Source organism: Lutra lutra, chromosome 3, assembly GCF_902655055.1.
Source record: "Lutra lutra chromosome 3, mLutLut1.2, whole genome shotgun sequence".
Classification (NCBI taxonomy): domain Eukaryota; kingdom Metazoa; phylum Chordata; class Mammalia; order Carnivora; family Mustelidae; genus Lutra; species Lutra lutra.
Window position 1 is genome coordinate 99,786,086 of NC_062280.1, and position 23,760 is coordinate 99,809,845.

At 38.6% G+C, this 23,760-nt stretch overlaps 1 long non-coding RNA gene across 1 annotated transcript in view; it reads right to left on the minus strand.

Annotated features, from left to right (window-relative positions):
- Window positions 1-750: 750 nt before the first annotated feature.
- The window catches only part of LOC125095959 (uncharacterized), a 57,568-nt gene continuing 34,558 nt past the window's right edge, over window positions 751-23,760 (minus strand). The window contains exons 2-3 of the long non-coding RNA XR_007126017.1: window positions 17,073-17,162; window positions 751-838 (exon numbers count right to left, since the gene is read on the minus strand). This is a non-coding gene — a long non-coding RNA (uncharacterized LOC125095959). The remainder of the gene's footprint in view (window positions 839-17,072; window positions 17,163-23,760) is intronic.

The following is a 23,760-nucleotide window of genomic DNA, read 5'->3' on the forward strand; positions in this document are numbered from 1 at the left end:
AGTCCCCACACTTTAGAGTGTTTTTGTTTTCCAACATTTTAAATCTCTATTTAAGAAATGATTATATTATAAAATACTTTATTTTTTCTTTTGATGTAAAGTTCTATGACTTTATTTAACACATGCACAGATTTGTCCAACTACCACCATTATTCAAATAAAGAATAATTCATCATACCCTATAACTCCACCCTATTGTTCCTTTACACTTATTCATGCCTCGCCCTTGAAAACCACTGATCTGTTCTTCTTCCCTACAGTGGTATTTTTGAGAATGTCATATAAATGGAATCTTACAGCATGTAACCTCATGAGACTGGCTTCTTTCAATTAGAAGCATGTCTTTATGACTCATTCAAGTTTTTTATGCATCAATACTTCCTTTTTTTTTTTTAATTGCTGAGTAGTATTCCATGGCATGGATGTGTCACCATCACTGACTTCTTGAAAATATATTTATTTTTTAATTGAGGTTTAATTCACATACCAATAAATTAGCCACTTTAAGTTTTGCAAAAAAGAAGAAATGGGCTGTATGATAATCTTCACCCCATACAAAGATAACATTTAATCTGGAAACAGATTTTTGAACATGCCATGTTTGTCTGACTTTCTCTGGTTTCCTGCTTCATTGTTCCTGTGCCTTTGGGGGGGGAAAGAACACTATTTCTATATTTGGAGTATTGTTCAGCATAAGATCCTTCTCCATCTGCTTGCACTCATGTTATTAACAAATGTTCACTCCTTTCAGCTGATTTCAGATTGGCTCTCCAACACTCCAAATTGTCCTTTCTCTTTGATTTTTTGGATGGGTAATGCCTGAATATTGCACAAAACACTAAAAACAGAAAATGGCATACGAACATCAATAAGTCTACCTCATTCTCTGTCTCTGAACAACTGCAGAGCTTTTCTATGCATTTATAAATATATGCATGTATAAATATATTTAAAATCTGTATATAAACACATATAGAAATATACAAATATATGTATTATTTACAGAGAATTATTATACACAGAGAATATAAACAGAAGCACATAAAATCAATGCACATACGCACATAAACACATATATTTTTCCCACATGCAGGGGGCAGATTCTGCCCAATTTTCTAAACTTTATTCTCTCAATTGCCCTTCTCTTGAACTCCTTTCCAAAAAGTACATTTAGAACAGTCTATTATGTTCATTTTACTCTGTGGTATGAATATATCATAATTCGTGTAAGGATTCCATTACTGATAGGCATGTATGCTCTTTTCAAACTCTCCAGTTGTAATGAATACCTACAATGAATATATCATTTAATTTTAATCCTTTCACACATATGAAACCATCTATGTAGGATAATTATTTAAAAATGGAATTTCTGGGTCAAAGGGTAGATGTGTTTCTGCATTTGAAGAGTATTGCCAAATTATCCTTCAGAAAAGTCATATTTATTTACATACTATTAGCAATGGATCACAGTGTTTTTACATCACCTGTACTTACTAACTAATTATTTTAACTAATTTCAGACTAATGTATATTTGATTATCAATATCAGAAAATTAACATTAGTAGTTCTTGATCTTTCTTTGTTTTCATGACATTAACACTTTTGAGGATCTGAGCCACGTATTTTGAAGAATGTCCTTCAGAATGTCATTGGGATTATCTTTCCTTTAAAACAAAGAAATAATTGCAAATAATTTGGGGCAAATAACAAGAAAAACTTTACAGGTATAAAAAAATAAGCAAAATAACATTTAAAAACATAGTAAGAATACCTACCATTTTTTTTCTTTTTGACTACTCACTATATTTTGAACAATTACTACATGCCACATATTGAGTTAGGCACTTTGCCTAGTGATGATACCTAATATTTATTGGATGCCAAATTTGTGTCAGGCAAAACACTAATTGCCTTATATGCATTATCTCATCTATTCCTGAAAATAATCCTTCCAAAAATAACATAATCCTCCCTGGATTGTATTAGTCTTCATACCACACAGTCATAAAATATAATTTGTAATTTTTTTAAGGGGCCCATGAGGACCAAAGAACCTTAGACCTCTGAAAGTCATAAAGTGGTCCTTGCTATAATCATCCCCACTTAACAGATGAAAATGAGGCTCAATAAGGTTATGAAATGAAACTTGCCACACAACCAGGAAGTGGCCAAGGTAATTTTTGGATATAAATCTCTGTGCAATTCCACCAATGATCCTTTTAACTGCCACATCATAAACTATATAACATTGCATGGCAGAAGCTCCTCCAAAGTTAGGAAAACAAGTTTGTTATACATTAACCAATTTAAAAATATTTCAAGGAAATATTAAATGCCTAAATGCAGGGGTAGATCCAGATTATGTGGGACCCAAGGTTTTTACAACTTGGAGAATCTTCTTTGAGAGAAAAATACAAAAAATACAAAAAAATACAAAATACAAAATTTTAATAAAAATCAGTTGCACAGTCTTGGAAGGGGTTGTCCAAGGAGAACGCCTTCAAATACAGCTTTAATTAGCTTCACGGTAAATCACCTCACCCAAATGCCGTTGGGCCTAAAGAAGGCCAGAGAAAGAAGGAATCTGTGTAAGGCAGGTATATCAGCAGAGGTCTGAAGGTGGCAATGGGTCTTTGAGGAATGGCTCCCATCTGGCCACCCTGTGTGAAATGCCTGGGGGGCAAGTATGAGAATAATCTGTTCAGGGCGGGGTGGAGAAGTTCACCTGACTGAAACCCACTGCTATACGTTTCAGCACTTTCAGGGAGAGAGCAAGCAAGCGGGGATTTGCTGATGAAAGTTGTGCTTCTTTTAAATACTAGGGTGGAAAGGCCACTGGGGATCTTTGTGTGCCTCTGGGTCTTACATCATTACCTAATGAAAGGTAACACCAGGATGAGGAATCTGGATGCATGGGCAGGATTCTCAGGAGGAGTGGAAAGAGGCAAAGAGATCTAACTGAAGGGTTAATCTGGCTGTGTTTTAGTGACCACCTGATAAATTATGGTTGGTAAGGAGGAGGCAAGAGTAAAAAAAGAGAGAGAAAAGGAAAGAGTCAGATCAATCAATCAAGTCAATATGAAGAATAAAGGTGAACAAGAGTCAGCAATGATTTTTATAATCTGAGCTTGGGTAGTTGAAGGAATAGTTAGTTGTAGGATTCTCAGAAATTTAGAGCTTGGTTAGATTGGGCTCTAGAAAAGTTAAATACTATAACAATAACAACAACAATTGCAAATAACTGGGAGATATCTTCCACCAGAAGAAGCTGAGCCCTTGGGACTGGAAGGCATCCGGAGCACAGCTTGACCGGGCACTGCAGGCATTATTAACTTGTGCAGTGTTTTCCTTACACCAGCTCCCCTTCTGATCAGCACATTCTTTCTCAATTATGTTAATAGTTGAAGAACCTTGCAGCCAGGTCTCCCTCTTACTGCTGACTAGGAAGCAGTTTGCCTTTAACATGGCTGTTGTTAAACACGGCTAGGGGATTCCTTGTCATTTAACTCTGTCTCGCCGCCTCTGGAGGTGACTGGTCAAGAAGACTAATCACAACCAAAATAGAAAGAGAATGGATTTCGGGGAGAATTACAGTTATAAAAAATGAAAATGATACGGAATTAGTGAGAGGGTGGAGTCTTCCAGTGATTCCGAAAATACTTAGCGCATACCTATTACATGTCAGGCTCTGCGCTTGGACCATAGGTCATGACTATGGAAGAGATGCGGGCCCTACCTCCAAAGATGTTTGACTTTTTAAGGATGGGTGTTTCAAGTGAGCGGGTAGGGCAGAGGATTAAGAACAGCAGATTCGGGGCGCCTGGGTGGCTCAGTGGGTTAAGCCACTGCCTTCGGCTCAGGTCATGATCTCAGGGTCCTGGATCGAGTCCTGCATTGGGCTCTCTGCTCAGCGGGGAGCCTGCTTCCCTCTCTCTCTCTCTCTCTGCCTGCCTCTCTGTCTACTTGTGATCTCTCTCTGTCAAATAAATAAATAAAATCTTTAAAAAAAAAAAAAAAGAACAGCAGATTCTGGGGTCGCGAGAGCAGGATGATGAAGTTAGCTTTAGCCATGTTAAATTTGGTATTCTCAAAATGTAAAGTGGAAATGACCTGTATACAACTATAAACACGGGAATGGAGTTCAGGAGAGGAGACAGGGCAAGGGATATAAATTCTAGAGTATACCAACCAGCAAAAAGTTAGTGCTTGCGGCAGGCATGGGGCATGAGAGTGTTGTTGTCAGGTATGTCTATCACATTTGTTTGGTTGATTGTATTATCTACACAATAAAGAGACATCTCTATCCATAGGACTATTTCGACTGCATGGAATCTATTTTTGAAAGAAGTTTGTTAAAAATCTCTTATCGTGATTGCGGATTTATCAGATTCACCCATTGGCTACATGGACAATAGTCTATAAGTAACACGAACAGAACTAGTTAGAAGGCTGGTTCTGGTGAGAAAAGGTGGTAATCTGGCCTAAGATAGTAATAAGGTAGAGAGAAAGGAAAAGAGATAAATTAATGAAGAACCTTCAGTTTCTGGCTTGGGTAACTAGACGGATGGAAGTACCATTCACATACATGGATACACATGTATCCATACATGCAGGCCATTGGCCAGCATTTTTCTTTTAGCAAATTACAGAACTCTCCAGACTCAGTTATCATATTTTAAAATTGGGTATTTTGCCTCTCCTCCGTGGCTCAGTCGGTGAAGTCTCTGCCTTCAGCTCTGGTCATGATCTCAGGGTCCTGGAATCCAGCCCTGCGTTGGGCTCCCTGTTTGCTGAGGAGAGGGCTTCTCCCTCTCCCTCTGCAGCTCCCCCTGCTTGTGCGCTCTATTACCCTCTCTCCCAAATAAATAAAATATTTTTAATTGGTTTAATAATAATAGATTGTATTTCCTCGGGCTATTATGATGGTAAAAAGAGCATATGCAAAGTACTTAGCACAGTATCTAAATAACTGGTCAATGAAAGCTTTTATTATCACCAGCTGAGTTATGGTTAAAAAAGGAAAGGTTTAGGTTTGAAGTGGGAAATCAAGATTTCCTATTAAGGCTCAAGTCCTTTGTTTGAGTTGTTACATAAGTTATCTTGCAATAGAGAGGGTCAGAGTGTTCTTGACAAATACTGCTCAGGAATGAAAGAGGATGGAAGTAAAAGGAGAAAAAAAAAAAAAGACCTCTGGAAGGTCAAAGGCAGCTTTCCAGAGGTGGCAAAATCAAGGGAAGATTTTCCTAAGGTGGGGAGAGTGGATCATGGTTTCAGCTAGGGAATAAGGAAGCATTTCCAAGGGAGAAGGAGTAACTGTCTACATGTACCTTCTTGTTTATTTTTATTGTACAGTGTTACAGTATGTTGTTGTCTGACTTGACTCTGCGTAAGGAAGCCAGCCATCCCCCAAAGGCTGCTGAAGAGCAGACGTCTGGGAAAAATGACTACAATTAACAGAGCAACATTTACTTACGGAATGACATTAACTGACCTTGTGTGTGATTTATCATATGATTAGTAAGCAGATTACTCTAGTGACAGGTTGTGAGGAAGGCTGTGTTAACCTTTTGATGCAGCAGGGTAAAGTGATTAACCTGACAAAGATTCATGAGCACATATGTTTCCAGCTTTGAGCTAATGTGTGGAATGAAACCTAAAATTATAACTTTCATAGTACGCGCTGTCTTGGCAGATTTTAGTGGGAGATTATGCATGACTACACCTCTCGTACAAGTTAGCACAAGCTTAGGAATTTTTTTATTAAGGTGATTATGCAATATGCATTTTAGCAGGGGCATACAAATGCATGAAAAGAATATTCCCAGGCATATTAATCTTGATTTATAATTATGTGTCCCCCTTCACTGGGTTAGTGAATTACTTTTTCTCTTCTGTTTTGTTAAGGAGGAGAGCATTGCTTTAAGCTTATTGTAATTGGAGCCATCTTTCAGAAACCAGTGTTTGATCTATCACAAATAAATTATAAGTTAGATTCAATTATGAAGCCGTTAACATACTTCACATGACTAGAAAATGAAAAGCAAGCTCTACAGGAAGACAGGAGATTTAACTTGCATCTTGACTTGCTCCCCTATCTAAAACCCCACTAACACAACCAGTGAAGGGATATTTTAAGACTTACGTTCAATGCATGGAGAGAACTGGAGAAGAGATCATTTTGGAAGCCGGAAGCAGATGAATACAGAGTGATAGAATAAACAGCTGAGAAACTGAATCTAGTCACTCAACAGAGAAAACTAACAACTAATCTGATTGACAGACTATCCGAAGACCTAGAAACTAATGGCAGCAGGTCCTTGTGGATGTGAGGGTAAAAGTATGGCCTTAATAAGGAGGATGGTTACAAAGTGTGCTTTACAAGGGATTGGATCCCTAGATGTCAATGATCTGTGCAGCATCCCAGAAACTGCCCCTCGCTCTCTGGCAAAGAGTGATGGTTTGTTTTCAGAAAGAAGGAAAGTAGGTGGTTCGAGTGGAAGAATACCAGTGCATACAGTTGAGGGTGAGAGCTGGACTAACGATAGGGGATGAAGGGAATGTATGCAGATTAGCTTCAGAGGCAGAACAGGTCACATCTGTCTTTCTCTGCCCTGAGCCCAACACATGGGAAGCTAGACTTTCACCCTTCTGGCAGGACATTGAAAAAGCCTTCTCCAGGAAATACAGCTAGCCCATGAGGAGAGACATGACATTGGAAAGATACTGACATTGGAAGTTTCTTCATTCAGGAAACCCACCCTGATGCTCCTACAGTAAATCTCACACCCGACCAGGCCCCCTCTCATATATTCAAGCTTCCAGCCGGTGTTATAGAATCTCAGTCTTCAATATCATCAGGTACAAAAACTGTGAGAGGTCCAAGAAAAGCCTTTAACCTAGGAGCTAGAAGATAAAATAGAGATAGAAAAGGGTTTTTGAAAAAAAATCAAATAAATGTCAAAAACCTCACAAAGAAAAGCTACCATAACTCTGAAACAAGAATGGATTTCTACCCCAATATAAACAAATAGGTAAATAAATAGAATGTTCCAAAAACATAAGGAAGGCCTTAGAAATTAACTATAAGAGGAGAAATGAAAATTTTCAATAGAAATATTGGAATGTAAAGCTGAGGAATTTTACCAAAAAAAAAAAAAAAAAAAAAAAAGAAAGAAAGAAAAGGAAAGGAAAGAAACAGAAAATGGAAAATAGGAGATAAAAACTAGGACAATTAGGAACTTGATGAAGGAATATTGGCATTTTTTTAAAAAGACCAGAAAGAGAGAACGGAGAGGAGATAGTTAATGATCTGAGTTTCTAGACTGAAACATTCACCAAGAACAGAGCAGTCTAGTGCAATGTTTTCAAATACTGAAGGTGAGGAGAAAATCCTGCACTATTATAAAGAGGAAAGAAAATGTCTAGATCATATACATAAGATCAGGAATTAGTAAGAATAAAAATGTTTCTAAAAACTTAGGTAAAGGCTATTGTTCTGTAGTCAAGGTAACAAGTACCCATTAAAACTGTTTTTAAACTCATTTAATTGATCGAAGTCCCCTCTCTCTAGTAAATATGCCTTTGTCAGTCAAAGAATCAGATGAATCCTTCACTTTTGACCTTTGACCACTCAGGGATGGATTTGTTCCAACAAACACACCCAAGGAAGTATGAGAATCTCTACGTATGATAGCAACCCACTGAAGCTTTCAAAGTCCACCAGTCCCTGAACTCCATGCTTCCCCCAAACCCTAGACAAGCTGGGCAGTCTGCTCTGCTTAGAGAGACTGTGCTAGCTACAGTAGCTCTTTCTTCCCATAGCAAGCAGTAACCTCAGCCGTGTCTTTTTATTTCAGATATTGAGTCTCATCAGCCTTTGACATAGTTTGAATTTTAACTTCTGAACGGGAGCACTGAAAGCTACAAAGAGGGGTGCCTGGGTGGCTCAGTCAGTTTGGTTCGGTTCAGGACATGGTCTTGTAGTCATGGGATTGAGCCCCACATTGGGCTCTGGGCTCATCGCAGAGTCTGCTTCAAATTCTCTCTCCCTCTGTCCCTTCCCAACTCATGTTCTCTTTCTCTCAAATAAATAAATAATCTTTAAAAAGAAGAAGAAGAGGAAGAGGAAGAAGGAGAGCTACAAAGCAATGAATAATGGTTTTGAAAATTCTAAGGAAAATAACAACCTAGAATGGTATACCCAAACTATCATTTAAATGCAAGAATTTTTAAAAGGGCATGCAAGAGGGCGCCTGGGTGGCTCAGTGGGTTAAGCCGCTGCCTTCGGCTCAGGTCATGATCTCAGGGTCCTGGGATCGAGTCCCACATCGGGTTCTCTGCTCAGCCGAGATCCTGCTTCCCTCTCTCTCTCTCTGCCTGCCTCTCCATCTACTTGTGATCTCTCTCTGTCAAATAAATAAATAAATAATCTTTAAAAAAATTAAAAAAAAAATAAAAGGGCATGCAAGATCTTTTCTAAACTTATTTTATTAAATTCAGTTAGTTAACATATAGTGTATCATTAGTTTCAGATGTAGAGTTCAGTTATTCATTCATTGCCCATAACACCCAGTGCTCACTACATCATGTGCCCTCCTTAATGTCCATCACCCAGTAACCCCATTTCCCTAACCCCCCTCCATCAACCTCAGTTTGTTTCCTATAGTTAAGAATCTCTTAATAGTTTGTCTCCCTCTCAGATTTCGTCTTATTTTACTTTTCCCTCCCTTCCCCTATCATCCTGTTTTGTTTCTTAAATTCTACATATGAGTGAAACGATCTGATAATTGTCTTTCTCTGACTGACTTATTTCGCTCAGCATAATGCCCTCCAGTTCCATCCATGTCAATATAAATGGTAAGATTTCATCCTTTTTGATGGCTGAGTCATATTCCATTACATGTACACACACATCTTTATCCATTCATCTGTTGTAGATATCTGGGCTCTTTCCATAGTTTGGCTCTTAAGGACATTGCTGCCATAAACGTTGGGGTGCAGGTGGCCCTTCATATTACTACATTTGTATCCTTTGGGTAAATACCTATAGTATTTAGTAGTAGTGCAATTGCTGGGTTGTAGGGTAACTTTGTTTTCAACTTTTTGAGGAATCTCCATATTGTTTTCCAGAGTGGCTGCACCAGCTTGCATTCCCACCAAAAGTATAGGAGGGTTTCCCTTTCTCTGCAACCTCACCAACATTTGTCATTTCCTGACTTGTTAATTTTAGCCATTCTGACTAGTGGGAGTTGGTATTTCACTGTGTTTTTTATTTGTATTTCCCTGATTCCGTGTGGTGTTAAGCATTTTTTCATGTGTCTGTTGGCCATTTGTATGTCCTCTTTGGAGAAATGTCTGTTCATGTCTTCTGCCCATTTCTTGACTGGATTTTTTTGTTTTTTGGGTGTTGAGTTTGGTAAGTTCTTCCTGGATCTCGAATATTAGCTCTTTTTCTCATAAGACATTTGCAAATACCTTCTCCCATTCTGTTGGTTGTCTTTTGGTATTGATGACTATTTTCTTTGCTGTGCAAAAGCTTTTTATCTTGAGGAGTTTCCAATAGCTCATTTTTGCTTTTAATTCCCTTGCCTCTGGAGACATGTCTAGCAAGAAGTTGCACCTCCAAGGCTGAAGAGGTTGCTGCCTGTGTTCTCCTCCAGGATTTTGATGGACTCCCCTCACATTAGGTCTTTCATCCATTTTGAATTTATTTTTATGTATAGTGTAAGAAAATGGTCCAGTTTCATTCTTCTACATGTGGCTGTCCAATTTTCCCAACACCATTTATTGAAGAGACTATCTTTTCTCCATTTGGACATTCTTTCCTGTTTTGTCAAAGATTAGTTGACCATAGAGTTGGGGTCCATTTCTGGATTCTCTTTTTTGTTGCATTGATCTACATGTCTGTTTTTTTGTGCTGGTACCATACTGTCTTGATTTTAGCTTTGTAATAGAGCTTGAAGTCTGTAATTGTGATGCCACCAGATTTGGTTTTCTTTTTCAGTATTTCTGTGGCTATTCGAGGTCTTTTCTGGTTCCATACAAATTTTAGGATTATTTGTTCCAGCTCTGTGAAAAATGTCAATGATATTTTGACTGAGATTGCATTGAAGGTGTAGATTGCTCTGGATAGCAAAGACATTTTAACAATATTTGTTTTTCCAATCCATGAGCATGGAATGTTTTTCCATTTCTTTGTGTCTTCTATTTAAGGTGTAGATTGCTCTGGATAGCAACGACATTTTAAAAATATTTGTTTTTCCAATCCATGAGCATAAATTGTTTTTCCATTTCTTTGTGTCTTCCTCAATGTCTTTCATAAGGGTTCTATAGTACTCGGTATACAGGTATTTTACCTCTTTGGTTAGGTCTATTCCTAGGTTTCTTATGACTTTTGGTGCAATTGTAAATGGAATCAATTCCTTAATTCCTCTTTCTTCTGTCTTGTTTTAGTGTATAGAATGCAACTAACTTCTGTGCATTGATTTTATATCCTGCCACGTTGCTGAATTCTTGTATGAGATCTATCAATTTTTTTACTGGAGTCTTGGTTTTCAACATAACATATCATGTCATCTACAAAGAATGAAAGTTTGACTTCTTTGTTGTCAATTTGGATGCCTTTTATATCTTTTTGTTCTCTGATTGCTGAAGGTAGGACTTCTAGCAATACGTTGAACAACAGTAGTGAGTGTGTACATTCCTGTTGTGTCCCTGACCTTAGGGGAAAAGCTCTCAGTTTTTCCCCATTGAGAATGGTATTTGCTGTGGGCTTTTTGTAGCTGGCTTTTATGATATTGTGGTATGTCCTCTCTATCCCTATACTGTGGAGAGTTTTAATGAAGAAAGGATGCTGTATTTTGTTAAATGCTTTTTCTGCATCATTTGAGAGGAACATATTGTTCTTGTCTTTTCTTTTATTGATGAAATATATCACGTTGATTGATTTGCAAATATTGAACACCCTTTCAGCCCAGGAATAAGTCCCACTTGATCATGGTGAATAATGTGGTGAATAATCCTTTCAATGTACTGTTGGATCCTATTGGCTACTATCTTGGTGAGAATTTTAGCATCAATGTTTATCAGATATTAGTCTGTAATTGGTCTGTAATTGTTAGCAATTTTGGTAGGTTGTTTGTCAAGTTTTGAGATCAAGGTAATGCTGGCCTCATAGAACAAGTTTGGAAGTTTTCCTTCCCTTTCTATTTTTTGAAACAGCTTTAGAAGAATAGGTATTAATTCTTTAAATATTTGGTAGAATTCCGCTGGGAAGCCATCAGGCTCTGGACTCTTGTTTGTTGGGAGGTTTTTGATTACTGCTTCAGTTTCCTTGCTGTAAATTATGGGACTGTTCAGGTTTTCTGTTTCTTCCTGTTTCAGTTTTGGTAGTTTATATGTTTCTAGGAATGCATCCATTTCTTCCAGATTGCCTAATTTGTTGGCATATGGTGGCTCATAATATGTTCTTATAATTGTTTGCATTTCTTTGGTGTTGGTTGTGATCTCTCCTCTTTCATTCATTATTTTATTTATTTGGGTCCTTTCTCTTTTCTTCACTATAAGTCTGGCTAGGAGTTTATCAACCATATTAATTCTTTCAAAAAACAGCTCCTAGTCTCATTCCAACTGTTCCTTTGGTTTCTATTCCACTGATTTCTGCTCTAATCTTTATTATTTCTAATCTTTATTTATTTCTCTTCTCCCACAGAGTTTAGGCTTTATTTGCTGTTCTTTTCCCTGACCCTTTAGGTGTAAGGTTAGTTTGTGTATTTGAGACTTTTCTTGTTTCTTCACAAAGGTCTGTATTGCTATAAACCATTCTCTTAAGACTGCCTTTGTTGCATCCCAAAGGTTCTGAATTGTTGGGTTTTCATTTTCATTTGCTTCCATGAATTTTAAAAAATTCTTCTTTAATTTCCTGGTTGACTGGTTCATTCTTTAGTAGGATGCTCTTTAACCCCAAGTATTTGAGTTCATTCTAAATTTTCTCTTGGAATTGAGTTCAAGTTTCAAACCACTGTGGTCTAAGAATATAAAGGGAATAATCCCAATTTTGGGGGACTGGTTAAGACCTGATTTGTGACGTAATATGTGATCTATTCTGGAGAATGTTCCATGTGCACTTGAGAAGAATGTGTATTCTGTTGCTCTGAATATATCTGTGAGGTCCATCTGGCCCAGTGTATCATTCAAAGTCCTTGTTTCCTGGTTGATCTTCTGCTTGGATGATCTGTCTATTGCAGTGACGGGGATGTTAAAGTCTCCTACTATTATTGTATTATTACCAATGTGTTTTTTTAAATTTTGCTCTTAATTGGTTTATATAATTGCTTGCAAGTTAGAGGCATAAATATTTAGAATTATTAGATCTTCTTGTTGCATAGACAAGTATGATATAGTGTCCCTCTTCATCTCTCATCACAATCTTTGGTTTAAAATCTAATTTGTCTGTTATAAGGATTGCTACCCTAGCTGCTCTTTGATGTCCATTAGCATGATAAATGGTTTTCTGCCCCCTCACTTTCACCTGGAGATGTTTTTGGGTCTAAAATGAGTCTTGGGATGCCTGGGTGGCTCAGTGGGTTAAGCCTCTGCCTTCAGCTCAGGTCACGATCTCAGGGTCCTGGGATTGAGTCTTGCATCGGGCTCTCTGTTCAGCAGGGAGCCTGCTTCCCCCGTTCTCTCTCTCTCTGCCTTCCTCTCTGCCTACTTGTGGTCTCTCTCTGTCAAATGAATAAATAAAAATCTTTAAAAAAATTAATTTAAAAATTTTTTTAAAAATAAAATAAAACACATCTCTTGGGGCACCTGGGTGGCTCAGTGGGTTAAAACCTCTGCCTTCAGCTCAGGTCATGATCTCAGGGTCCTGGGATCGAGCCCCGCATCAGGCTCTCTGCTCAGCAGGGAGTCTGCTTCCCTCGCTCTCTCTGCCTGCCTCTCTGCCTACTTGCAATCTGTCAAATAAATAAATAAATAAAATCTTTTTAAAAAATATAAATAAAATAAAATGAGTCTCTTGTAGACCACATATCAATGGGTCTTGCTTTTTTATCCAATCTGATACCCTGTATCTTTTGTTTGGAGCATTTAAATCATTATATTCAGAATAACTATTGAAATATGTGACTTTAGTGCCACTGTATAACCTCTAAAGTCACTGTTTCTGTAGACTGTCTCTGTTCCTTTCTTGTCTGTTACTTTTGGGTTCTCTCTTTGCTTAAACAATATTCCTTAATATTTCTTGTAGCATTGGTTTAGTGATCACAAATTCTTTTAGTTTCTGTTTGTCCTGGAAGCTCTTTATCTCTCCTTCCATTCTGAATGACAGCCTTGCTGAATATAGTACTTTTGGCTGCATATTTTTCTCATTTAGCCCCTTGAATATATCATGCTAGTCCTTTCAGGCTTGCCAGGTCTCTGTGGATAGGTCTGCTGCCAGCCTTATGTCTCCACACTTGTAGGTTCAAGTTCTCCTATCTCAAGCTACTTTCAGAATTTTCTCTTTATCTCTAAAATTTTCAAACTTCATTGTTATATATCAGAGTGTTGATCTATTTTTATTGATTTTGAGGGGGGTTCTCTGTGTCTCCTGGGCTTGAATGCTTGTTTCCTTTTCCAGATTAGGGAAGTTCTCAGCTACAGTTTGTTCAAATACACCTTCTGTTTCTTTCTCTCTCTCTTTCCCCATTTTCCAGGACCTCTATTACTCTAGTATTATTGCCCTGTAATGGTATCACTGATTTCTTAAAGCCTCTCCTAATGATCCAGTAGTTGTTTTTCTCTTTTTCTCAGCTTCCTTACTTTCCATCATTTTGTCTTCTATATCACAATCTCTTCTTCCTCATTTGCCCTAGCAGTTACAGCCTCCATTTTTTACTGCATCTCAGTAATAACATTTTTATTTTCAGTCTGATTAGATTTTAATCATTTTTATTTCCACACTAATGGATTCTCTAGTGTCTTTTATTTTTTTTTCCAATCCCAGCTACTATCTTTATAGTTGTTTTGAATTCTAGTTCCAACATTTTACTTATATCCATATTGATTATATCTATGGCAGAGTGTATTTCCTCTGGTTATTTCTTTTGTTATGAATTTCTCCTTCTAGTCATTTTGTCCAGAAAAGAAAGGAGGAAAGAAAGAGAAAGAAAAAAAAAAAAAGGTGGGGGTGGGGGAAGGCAGCAAAACCAGCAGTAATAATATCAACATCAACAACAAAAACTTCAGCAAGTGTTTCTGGTATATACTGTGTGTACTTTGTTGTTGTGTTTTGGCTGCTCTTTCCCACTGTTTCTTTCTTCTACAGAGTTCCTCCTTGCTTGTAGTGGGAAGTGTTTGTTCCTTTAAGTAGGTATGCTTTTATTTATTTGTGAAGTTAAGCCAGAAGCTGATGTTTTAGAGCTTTCTTTAACCAGTAGACTTGGTATATGCTGGGGTTTGTGTTGGTCTTTGAGGGAGAGGCCTGCTGTGCTGGCTCAAACACTAACTTGAAGGGCATGCAAGATCTTAAGCAATTTACTTCTCATATACCCATTCTGTGGAACTCACTGGAAGAAACCAACTAAGAGGAAGATATGGGTTACTGGAAATAGGAAATCCAGTTTGGAGGGGTGGTGGAGTAAAAGACAATGATGAAGATGGTGAAGAGTCCAGGATGTTAGTTATACCCCCAAGAAAACCAGTCCACACTGCAGATTGTACCAGTTATCTAGTATTTCATAACCAATCAACCCAACATGCAGTGGCTTAAAACAACCATCTTTAACTCACATTTTACTGGAAAGTTCATCTTACTGATCTTAGCTAGGCTGACTTATGCATTTGTGGTTAGTTGGCAGTTCAGCTAGAATTGATTGGTTCCAGATGGCTGCACTCGCATGTCTGACAGCTGACTGAGTAGTGGCTAGGGCCATGAGGGTGGATTGCCTATGTTTCTTTCTTTATCCAGCAGGTGAATCTTGCTCTTCACATGGCAGTAGGGTTCTAAAAGCCCAAAGCACAAGGACTTTTCAAACCTCTATTATGTCACATTTGTTAACATTTCATTGGCCCAAACAAATCTCATTGGCCCAAACAAATCTCAAAGTGGAAATTGTACTCAAAGTATACAGCAAGGGAGCAGGGATATATAAGAAAGGGAATCTTTGTTGGCCTTTTTTTTTTTTAGCAATCTTCCACTGAGCTTATCAAAAGATTCCAGGAGAAAATTCTTTAAGAAGACAAAATTGGCAAAATATTCTCAGTGTGTCTGAACATGTTGAGAGAAGATTAAGACAATTGTTAAAGAGTTTGATGTTCAACTTATGAGAAAGAAAACTAAGCAAAAGTGAAAAATGGGTAATTAGTAACTCTGAGGATAACAGAACATTGTTCAGCAAATAAAAATAACCATAGTTTATAACAAACTTATTGGTAATTAGTGTTTACTTAGTCACATGACAGTCAGCACTGAATATTGAACTAACCAAAATTATAGTTTGACCATATTAGGAGAAAAAAATGGGGTGTAAAAAGTGGGTACATAATAGGGCAGGAAAGATAAAAGAATGGAGTTCTACTCTCTGGTCCTCTTCCTGAAGGAAAATCAAGACATTATATTTAAAACTAGAAAGTCCAGAAATAACAATGCAAGAATGCTACCTAGAGAAATGGGTACTAATACCAAAACAATTAGGTAAAAGATGAGAAGCTGTTGTGTTTCACAATCAGCCATACAGAAATATTTGTATTCAACATTATGTGCATGTTAACTTAAATACAAATAAAAGAGAGACAGAAAATAAAGTGATTAATGTCTTTCATACCGACTGATATGTAATAGTCTCTCATATCAAGCAACAAAAGGCAAGATGCAGAAGAGCTTGTATATTAAACAATTATTTATGTTTTAAAAATGGAGTGGCAGGGTACCTGAGTGGCTCAGTTGGTTAATGGACTGCCTTCAGCTCAGGTCATGATCCTGGAGTCCCGGGATTGAGTCCCCCGATGGTCTCCCTGCTCAGCAGGGAGTCTGCTCCTTCCTCTGACCCTCCCTGTTCTCGTGCTCTCACTCTCTCTCTCTCTCATTTTTTTTTCTCTCTCTCTCAAATAAATAAATAAAAATCTTTTAAAAAATGGAGTGGCAGATACAAATATTTATTTTTGTGTGCCTAGAATAATTCATCAGCAAGCTCTGTTGAGTCTACCTTTAAAATAAATCCCAATTCCAGCCATATCTCTCCCGCATCACTCTCATCCTACAGAAAGCCATCATCTCATGCCTCTGCTAGGTTAGCAGCTTCTCATTGCTTGACTGGCCTCCCTGCTTCCTTCCTTAAGTCTTGTCTCCATAGAGCAGCCCAAGGAATCCAGTTAAAAGAAAAATTAAATCACATCATCCCCCTGTTCAAAACTTTTATTTTTTCAATCAACCAAATAAAACCAGACTCCTCACCAGAGTTCTACAGCCTGACATGATCTGGTTCTGACCTCATGCTTTTCTCGTTCTACTTCATTCTTACACCACTGTCTTTGTAACTCATAGCCCCTCTGCCCTAGAGTGCTTTTCTCAGACACAGTGAGGCTGACCTCTCAATCAGATCTGTGTTCAAATGTCATCTCCCCAGAGAGACCTTTCCTAGTTCCTCTCTCTGCACCCTCCCTCCTTACATACAACTTACCTATCATTGTCTATCACCCCACCCTCATTTATTTTTCTTCATAGCACTTAGCACCACTTGACATTTAATTATATATTTAATATTTAGTTGTTTATTAGCTGTCTCCCCCAACAGAATGTAATTAGTGTCCCATGAGGAACAATAAAATCTAAAGTCCCATGATGGAAGCCATATTTGTCTGTTTTGTTTATTGCATTTATCCCCAAGCACCTAAAACAGGGTCTAGTGCATAGGAGCTATTAATACATTTCTTTTGAATAAATTAATAAACAAAAATACACACATACAGACACAAACACACATACACACACACAAAAAAAAAACCCCTCCAACTATTTAAAGTAGTTGCTTGGGGGAAGGAAATTGGGAACTTGGGTGTCAGGCATGAGAATGCAAGAGAAACTTACTTTTCACTTCTCTATGTCCCATGACCTTCAAACTCCTCCAGCCGCTGGAGTCCTGGCAGTGGTCTCCACGTTACCACATGCCACAGCATACTAGGGTAAAACCGGGAAAGGTGAGAACATTTATTTAGATTTACTTTTTTCCTAAAAGAAAGAAGACATTATTCACATTGAATTCATAGATTTTTGAGTACATGTAAATAATTTATAAATTACATTCTGAATTGCATGTTCAATTTTTTTTTTAAACTGACAAGGATATAAAATCAATCGAGTTTAGGTCTGTAAATTCGGTCACAAACTGGCATGTTTGATTTATCTCACACTGTTTTAAAATTGTTTGAATCAACATTTAAGTCCAAAAATTTCACCTAAGATTCCAGATAACTGGGGTTTTTTGAAACACCAGGATTGCTGTCGATACCAGTCCTGTAATTCCTACAGCCATGTGAGCACAGCCCAATTCAGAAGGTATGTAGTTCTGTGCACTATGGTTTTCCCCAATGGCTTTCTGTGGGTTCTCCTGTTCAGCTCACCTCACTTCCTACAGGCATTTCAGTTTATGACCCTTTTCTGACTGTTTCTCAACCTTAGCCAAATAATTTGTACCTCATAGCTCAAAGGAGCTCAAAGGATTGAGTTCAGAACTATCCCTATCTCTGCACTGCATTTACTCATTCAGTCCTGTTGAGCAAGAGTAATAGCAGACAGAGCAGATGTTGAGACAACCATGATTAACTGGAGAGTGTGAATCATAGTCCCTCAGTTGTACCCTGGCTGAGAGCAGCCAGAGAACCACTGATCTGCAATGCTGTGCCTTGATATCCTAATTATATGTAGTCCTTCTTTGTTATATTTGCATCTATAGCCTCATAGAAACTTCTCGTAAGGAGTGCTTTGTGTATAGCATTTCTGAGCTCCTTAGAGTATGGAGTATTGAGAACATTTAATAGAGACTTGGTTACATGAGTAACATAAAAAAGCATGGATACACCTCAAACTAATATCCTATTGTATGTTAATGATATTTCAATTAAAAAAATGCTTACTGCCAGCACTTATAACTTATGTCACCATTGTTTGCATAAATATAAGGAGATAGTAAAAGACACGCATGGACTCACACACACACACACGTATACTCATTTAGTAAAAGCAAGAAGAATATCTTGGTCATTTTTCTTTCCCTGTCTGCCTAGGGAAATGGCTTCACTATAAAACAGGTGCATTCTAATAACTGGATGAGTGGATGAATAAATGAGTGAATAAAGTCCACGATGTCCACCTGGATAATAATCGTTAAGTACAATTTATCAAGCATTATCTGTGGACTGGCTACTGAGCTAAGTCTGTAATGTCATTTTCTCATTTAATACTCTGAATAATTACATATGGGCAGTATTTTTTTTTCTTTTATTATTACAAACAAGGAAATAAGACTTAGAAAAGTGAAATAAGTAATCCACAGCCACACAACTACTAAATGGCAGACCCAGGATTCAAACCCAGGACTTCCCAAAGCTAGCAGTCCTTACTAAGAAAAACCAAAAACCAACCAAACAAACAAAAAAACCCTCTGGATGAGAAGATGTTGAAATTTCTCCAATATTCACATCCAGTGACATAGTTGTCACAAAAAAATAAGCTATAAAATCAGTATATTCTGCAAGAACAGAACAGAAGTTAAGACTGTCTTTAGCCAAATTAATAGGGTGGAAAAATGAGGGCATTCAGAATAAAACCGAGGATGAATTTAAGTATATGACCAATAGAAGTTACAACATCCACATTTTAAAAACCTGACTGGAAGTTAGAGATGACCTTGAAAATAATAGACAGTTGGAAATTACCCGTTATAAAAAGGGGAAGTTGCCCCTTGGGCACAACTTCTATTTATTGTAGATAAAAAGTAGTGACCAGACAAATTAAAAAAAAAAAATTACAAGATTAAAACTCCAGTTTCTTAATAGATTTTTTTTTTTAAGATTTTATTTATATATTTGACAGACAGAGATCACAAGTAGATGGAGAGGCAGGCAGAGAGAGAGAGGGAAGCAGGCTCCCTGCTGAGCAGAGAGCCCGATGTGGGACTCGATCCCAGGACCCTGAGATCATGACCTGAGCCGAAGGCAGCGGCTTAACCCACTGAGCCACCCAGGCGCCCTAAAACTCCAGTTTCATTCATCCAACAGGAGCACTTCCTCCATGACTAAGGGACTGTTGGGCAAAAGAGATTAAACAGGTTGATGGCTTAGGCTCCACTCCCAAGGAATTCATCATCCCCTAGAAGAGTTGAGAGGTTTACACTAGAAAAGAGACCACTAGGTGAAGTGAGACCAAACCTGATGGTCCTGCCAGGCAAGCAAAGAATTTTGGACTAATGGCTGTCAAATGGAGAACTTTCGAGGGCAGCAAAAGGTTAAGAGAAGTTGGTTCAACGGTTAAGCTCTGCCTTTAGGTCATGATCTTAGGGTCCTGGGATTGATGCCCACATCAGGCTACCTGCTCCCTGGGGAGTCTGCTTCTCCCTCTCTCTGCCTGCCACTTCCCCTGCTTGTAGTCTCTCTCTCTCTCTCTCTCAAATAAATAAATAAAATCTTAAAAAAAAAAAGAGAGAGAGAGAGACCACTCTCAGCCCAGGCTGCATACAATAGCACACACCACTAAGAGAGAGATGCTGTAACTGGAGTACTTCTCAAGATAAAAGACTTAAATAAATTAATCAGAATTGTTCTGAACATGATAAGGGGCTCAGATGGCAGAGGGTGAGGCAACTGTTGAATAAAAAGAAATATACATATTTCTCCAGTAGAAGAGCTTGAAGCAATTTGTTTAATGAAAAGGAAAATACGCTAATTAGATGGAAAGCTGAGGGTCTGGTGTGTGTGTGGTGTGTGTGTGTGTGTGTGTGTGTGTGTGTGTGTGTGTGTTTGTGCGCACATGCAGGACTGTGAGTAAAAGATCCAAGAAGAACCCCTAAGCTGGCTGACAGACCATTTATGGGGTAATGGGAGGGAGACTTTTACTTTTACAATCTTTCTATTTCTTTCCTTATTTGAACAAATAATACATAAATTTGTCTTCCTTTCCAAAATTACAAAAGTTATAGGTCAAAATAAATTCCCCTCTGGCCACATCTCAACTGTACCACATCCAAATCTCCACATCTCCTCAAATGATTTTTTTTCTGAAATGGGAAGTAAGGCACATGTCGTATTTGAGCACGAGTCCAAAAAAAAGAGGGGTTTGGGGTTGCTTGCTGTAATAACACCAACTCCCCTTTAGTAGGCAGGTGCTGTGCTACTGTCTACATATAAATAATAAGCTCATTCAGCAAATGTTTTTTTGTGTGTGCCAAGAGCTAGGAATACATCAGTGACCTCAAAGAGTTCAGAACCACCACCAAGCTTGGCCTATTTTTCTCCACGTACTGATAAGATAAGACTCAGAGAGATGCAGCAACTCCCCCAAGGTTACCCAGAGAGAAGTGGCAGTGCTGGGATTCAAACCTGGGCTGTGTGTCTTCAAAGACTGGCATTCCTTCCTCCTCTACGCCCCAGTTGTTTTCAAACCATTCCTTTTAAAAGAAGAAGTCTTTTTCTATGCAAATAAAATTATCCCCTCACAGCTCAATGCAGAAGAAAAAAAGTTAAAGTAGAAGCACTTTGGTTTCCTTCCATTCAGTGGTCCACTTGTAAAAATAAGTGTGTTCTCAGCAAGAGGACCCGATGGAATTGTTAAGGACTAATAACTCACAGGGCCAAGCCTACTGCTGTGAAAGAGCTTCAGGGACAACTAGCAAATGTTAATGTTGATGGCAATCATCAGGGCTGGCAAATTACAAACCTGAAGATGGTTGAGAATGGCGGCTTCCTGTCTCTCGCCTACCGCATGGTACCCTCCACTGTTGATCCTAAACTCACCGGGACTCTGAGATCTTGTTAAAAGTTCCCCTTGGTGACTGATGACCAGCTGGACTTGAGGAACAATTCTGGCACAACTCTGTTCTGTGCAGTGATTGCTCTGTACCACCCAATCTTCCACCTGTGGTCCCGAACTGGAAATATTTGACTAGGCCTGTACAATAGAGCCACTGGGTGGGATGCCCAGCATTTGTGGATTTTCATTCTGAAATGCCTTGTTTCCCTTCTTCTACTTTGATTTTTCATTGCTACCTACCCTTCATTATGTGCTGCATAAGCCTTTCTACAATATTGTAGGTTTGGTAGTCCTTGCTTGGTCTAATATTTGCTCTCTAGTGACTGCTTCAATTTCTCATTCTTTTTTTTTTTTTTTTTTAATTTCTCATTCTTGTTGGTGAGTTAAAATGCTCTTCCAGTTAGTACCAAGCTCATTTGATACAGCACCTAGGCTTCTCTTTCTGATGCTGTGTCCTAGCAAAATCCCATATCCCATTTCTGCCTGCCTCTGCCTTATCAATGCCCCCCAGGTCATTCCCAGCTTCATGGATTGGACCCAGGACACCATTCCTTATTGCAGTGATCAGTTTTACCATTTCCCCTCTGAACAATCATCCAATGTCTGCTTATTTCTTTTTTTTTCTTTAAGATTTTATTTATTTATTTGAAAGAGAGAGAGACAGTGAGAGAGAGCAAAAAGCACGGAAGAGAGAGAGGGAGAAGCAGGCTTCCGGCCAAGCAGGGAGCCCGATGCAGGACTCAATCCCAGGACCCTGGGATCATGACCTGAGCCGAAGACAGAGGCTTAACCCACTGAGCCACCCAGGCGCCCAGTCTGCTTATTTCTACTCATGGAAAGTTCCCTTCCTAAGGAAAGAGCCTGCCTTTTGTTGGAGTGTAACAACGGCTTTTTTTTTTTTATTGACTTTTTTTTTAAAGATATTATTTATTTATTTGACAGAGAGAGATAACAAGTAGGCAGAAAGATAGGCAGAGAGAGGCAGAGAGGGGAAGCAGACTCCCTGCTGAGCAGAGAGCCTGATGTGGGGTTCGGTCCCAGGACCCTGAGATCATGACCCTATTCGAAGGCAGCGGCTTAAACTGCTGAGCCACCCAGGCGCCCCGTAAAAATGGCTTTTAAAAAGATTCCTCTAAATCTTCAGCTAAAACTAGCTATTCTATAGTTTCTGCCTATTTGTTCTCCCCTCCAGAATAATTTTTCTCAGTGTAGTCCCCAGACCCAACTGGTAACTTGTTAGGAACTCAAATCCTCAGGCCCCTCTACTGACCTGCTAAGCAGAAACTCTGTGGAGGGGGCCCAGCAATCTGTGTTTTACTAAGCCTTCAGGTAATTCTGATGTACTCAAATTTGAGAACCACTGCATTAGAAAAAAAGACTCTTGGACCAACTTTCCTGGACACATTTAGCCTGAATTAGAGTTTTTAGTTGCATTGATACTGCAACATATTGGTCCAAGTCCCAGAAGACACTTGACTTTCTCTAATATGGGTTATCTCTTAGGTGAAGGGCATATCATTTGTTGTATCTTTTTTTGAGGGGGTGGAAACAAATCTTTTACTTTAAAAAAATTTTTTTAACTGTGCCTAGGGATAAAGTGTTCTTTAGGCTAAGTTTGATAACCACTGGTCAGTTATAGAAAACAATCAATATGTTGCTAACACAAACACAGAACATTAGTTCTTGATACTTTGTGTGTCCTGTCAATATTTAACTGACAGATGGTTTTGAAAACAAATGAGAGACGTGATGGTAAGTTTTGGCCAACATCAAGCTTGGTTAATCAAAAAGACTTTATGAGGGACATGTGAATGATGTTGGCCGTGAACAGAACAAAGGCCATTTTACAGGGAGAAGTAGGGGTAAGGACAATGTTACAGGCAGAAGTTGAACTAATAAAAGTGGTCTCATACGTGGGTTTAGAACAGTGGCTTGGGAATCTAAATGCCTGGAATTTTACTACAGTTCTGCCACCCACAAGCTGTGTGACTATGCTTTGCACCTGTTATCTGGGGTGTCACAGTGGTACCTCCACGTGGTGGGCAGCATTCTAAGACAGCCTCAAGATTTCTGCCCCATGCTCATGCTGTGCATGCCCCTCCCCCACAAGTATTGGGTAGCACCAGTGAATATGATGAAATACCACTTCTGAGAGTAGGTTATTAATCAGTTGTCTTAGAGTTAATCAAAGAAAGATAATCTTAGGTGAGCCTGACCTAATCAGATAAGCTTTTTAGAAGAAGGTAAAGCCTCAGAGAGACTCTCCCACTGCCATGGAAGAAATTGAGCAACCCATGGGAAGAGAAGCCACAAGGCAAGAATCTGAAGGTGACCACTTGGAGCTGAAAGTGGTCCCCTGCTTGGAGCTAACAAGAAAACCAGGACCCTTGTCATCTTCCTGCAAGGAGTGAACTTTGCTAAAAGCCAGTGAACTTGGAAAAGGACCAGAGCCCCAGATGAGATCACAGCCTCAGCGGCCACCTTGTTTTAACCTGTGAGACCCTCAACAGAGGACCCAGCTAACTTGTACCTGGACTCCTGACCCACAGAAACTGTGAGAGTATAAATTATACTCATTTAAGCCACTAAATTTGGGATGATTTGTTAAAAAATATCAGCAATAGAAAACTAATATACTATCTCAGGGGGTTGTAATGAAAAGATGCTTCTAAAATATTTACCATAGTGCTTAACATTTAGTAAATGCTTAATAAACTTAAAAACATTACAAATGATTTTGAATGACCACATT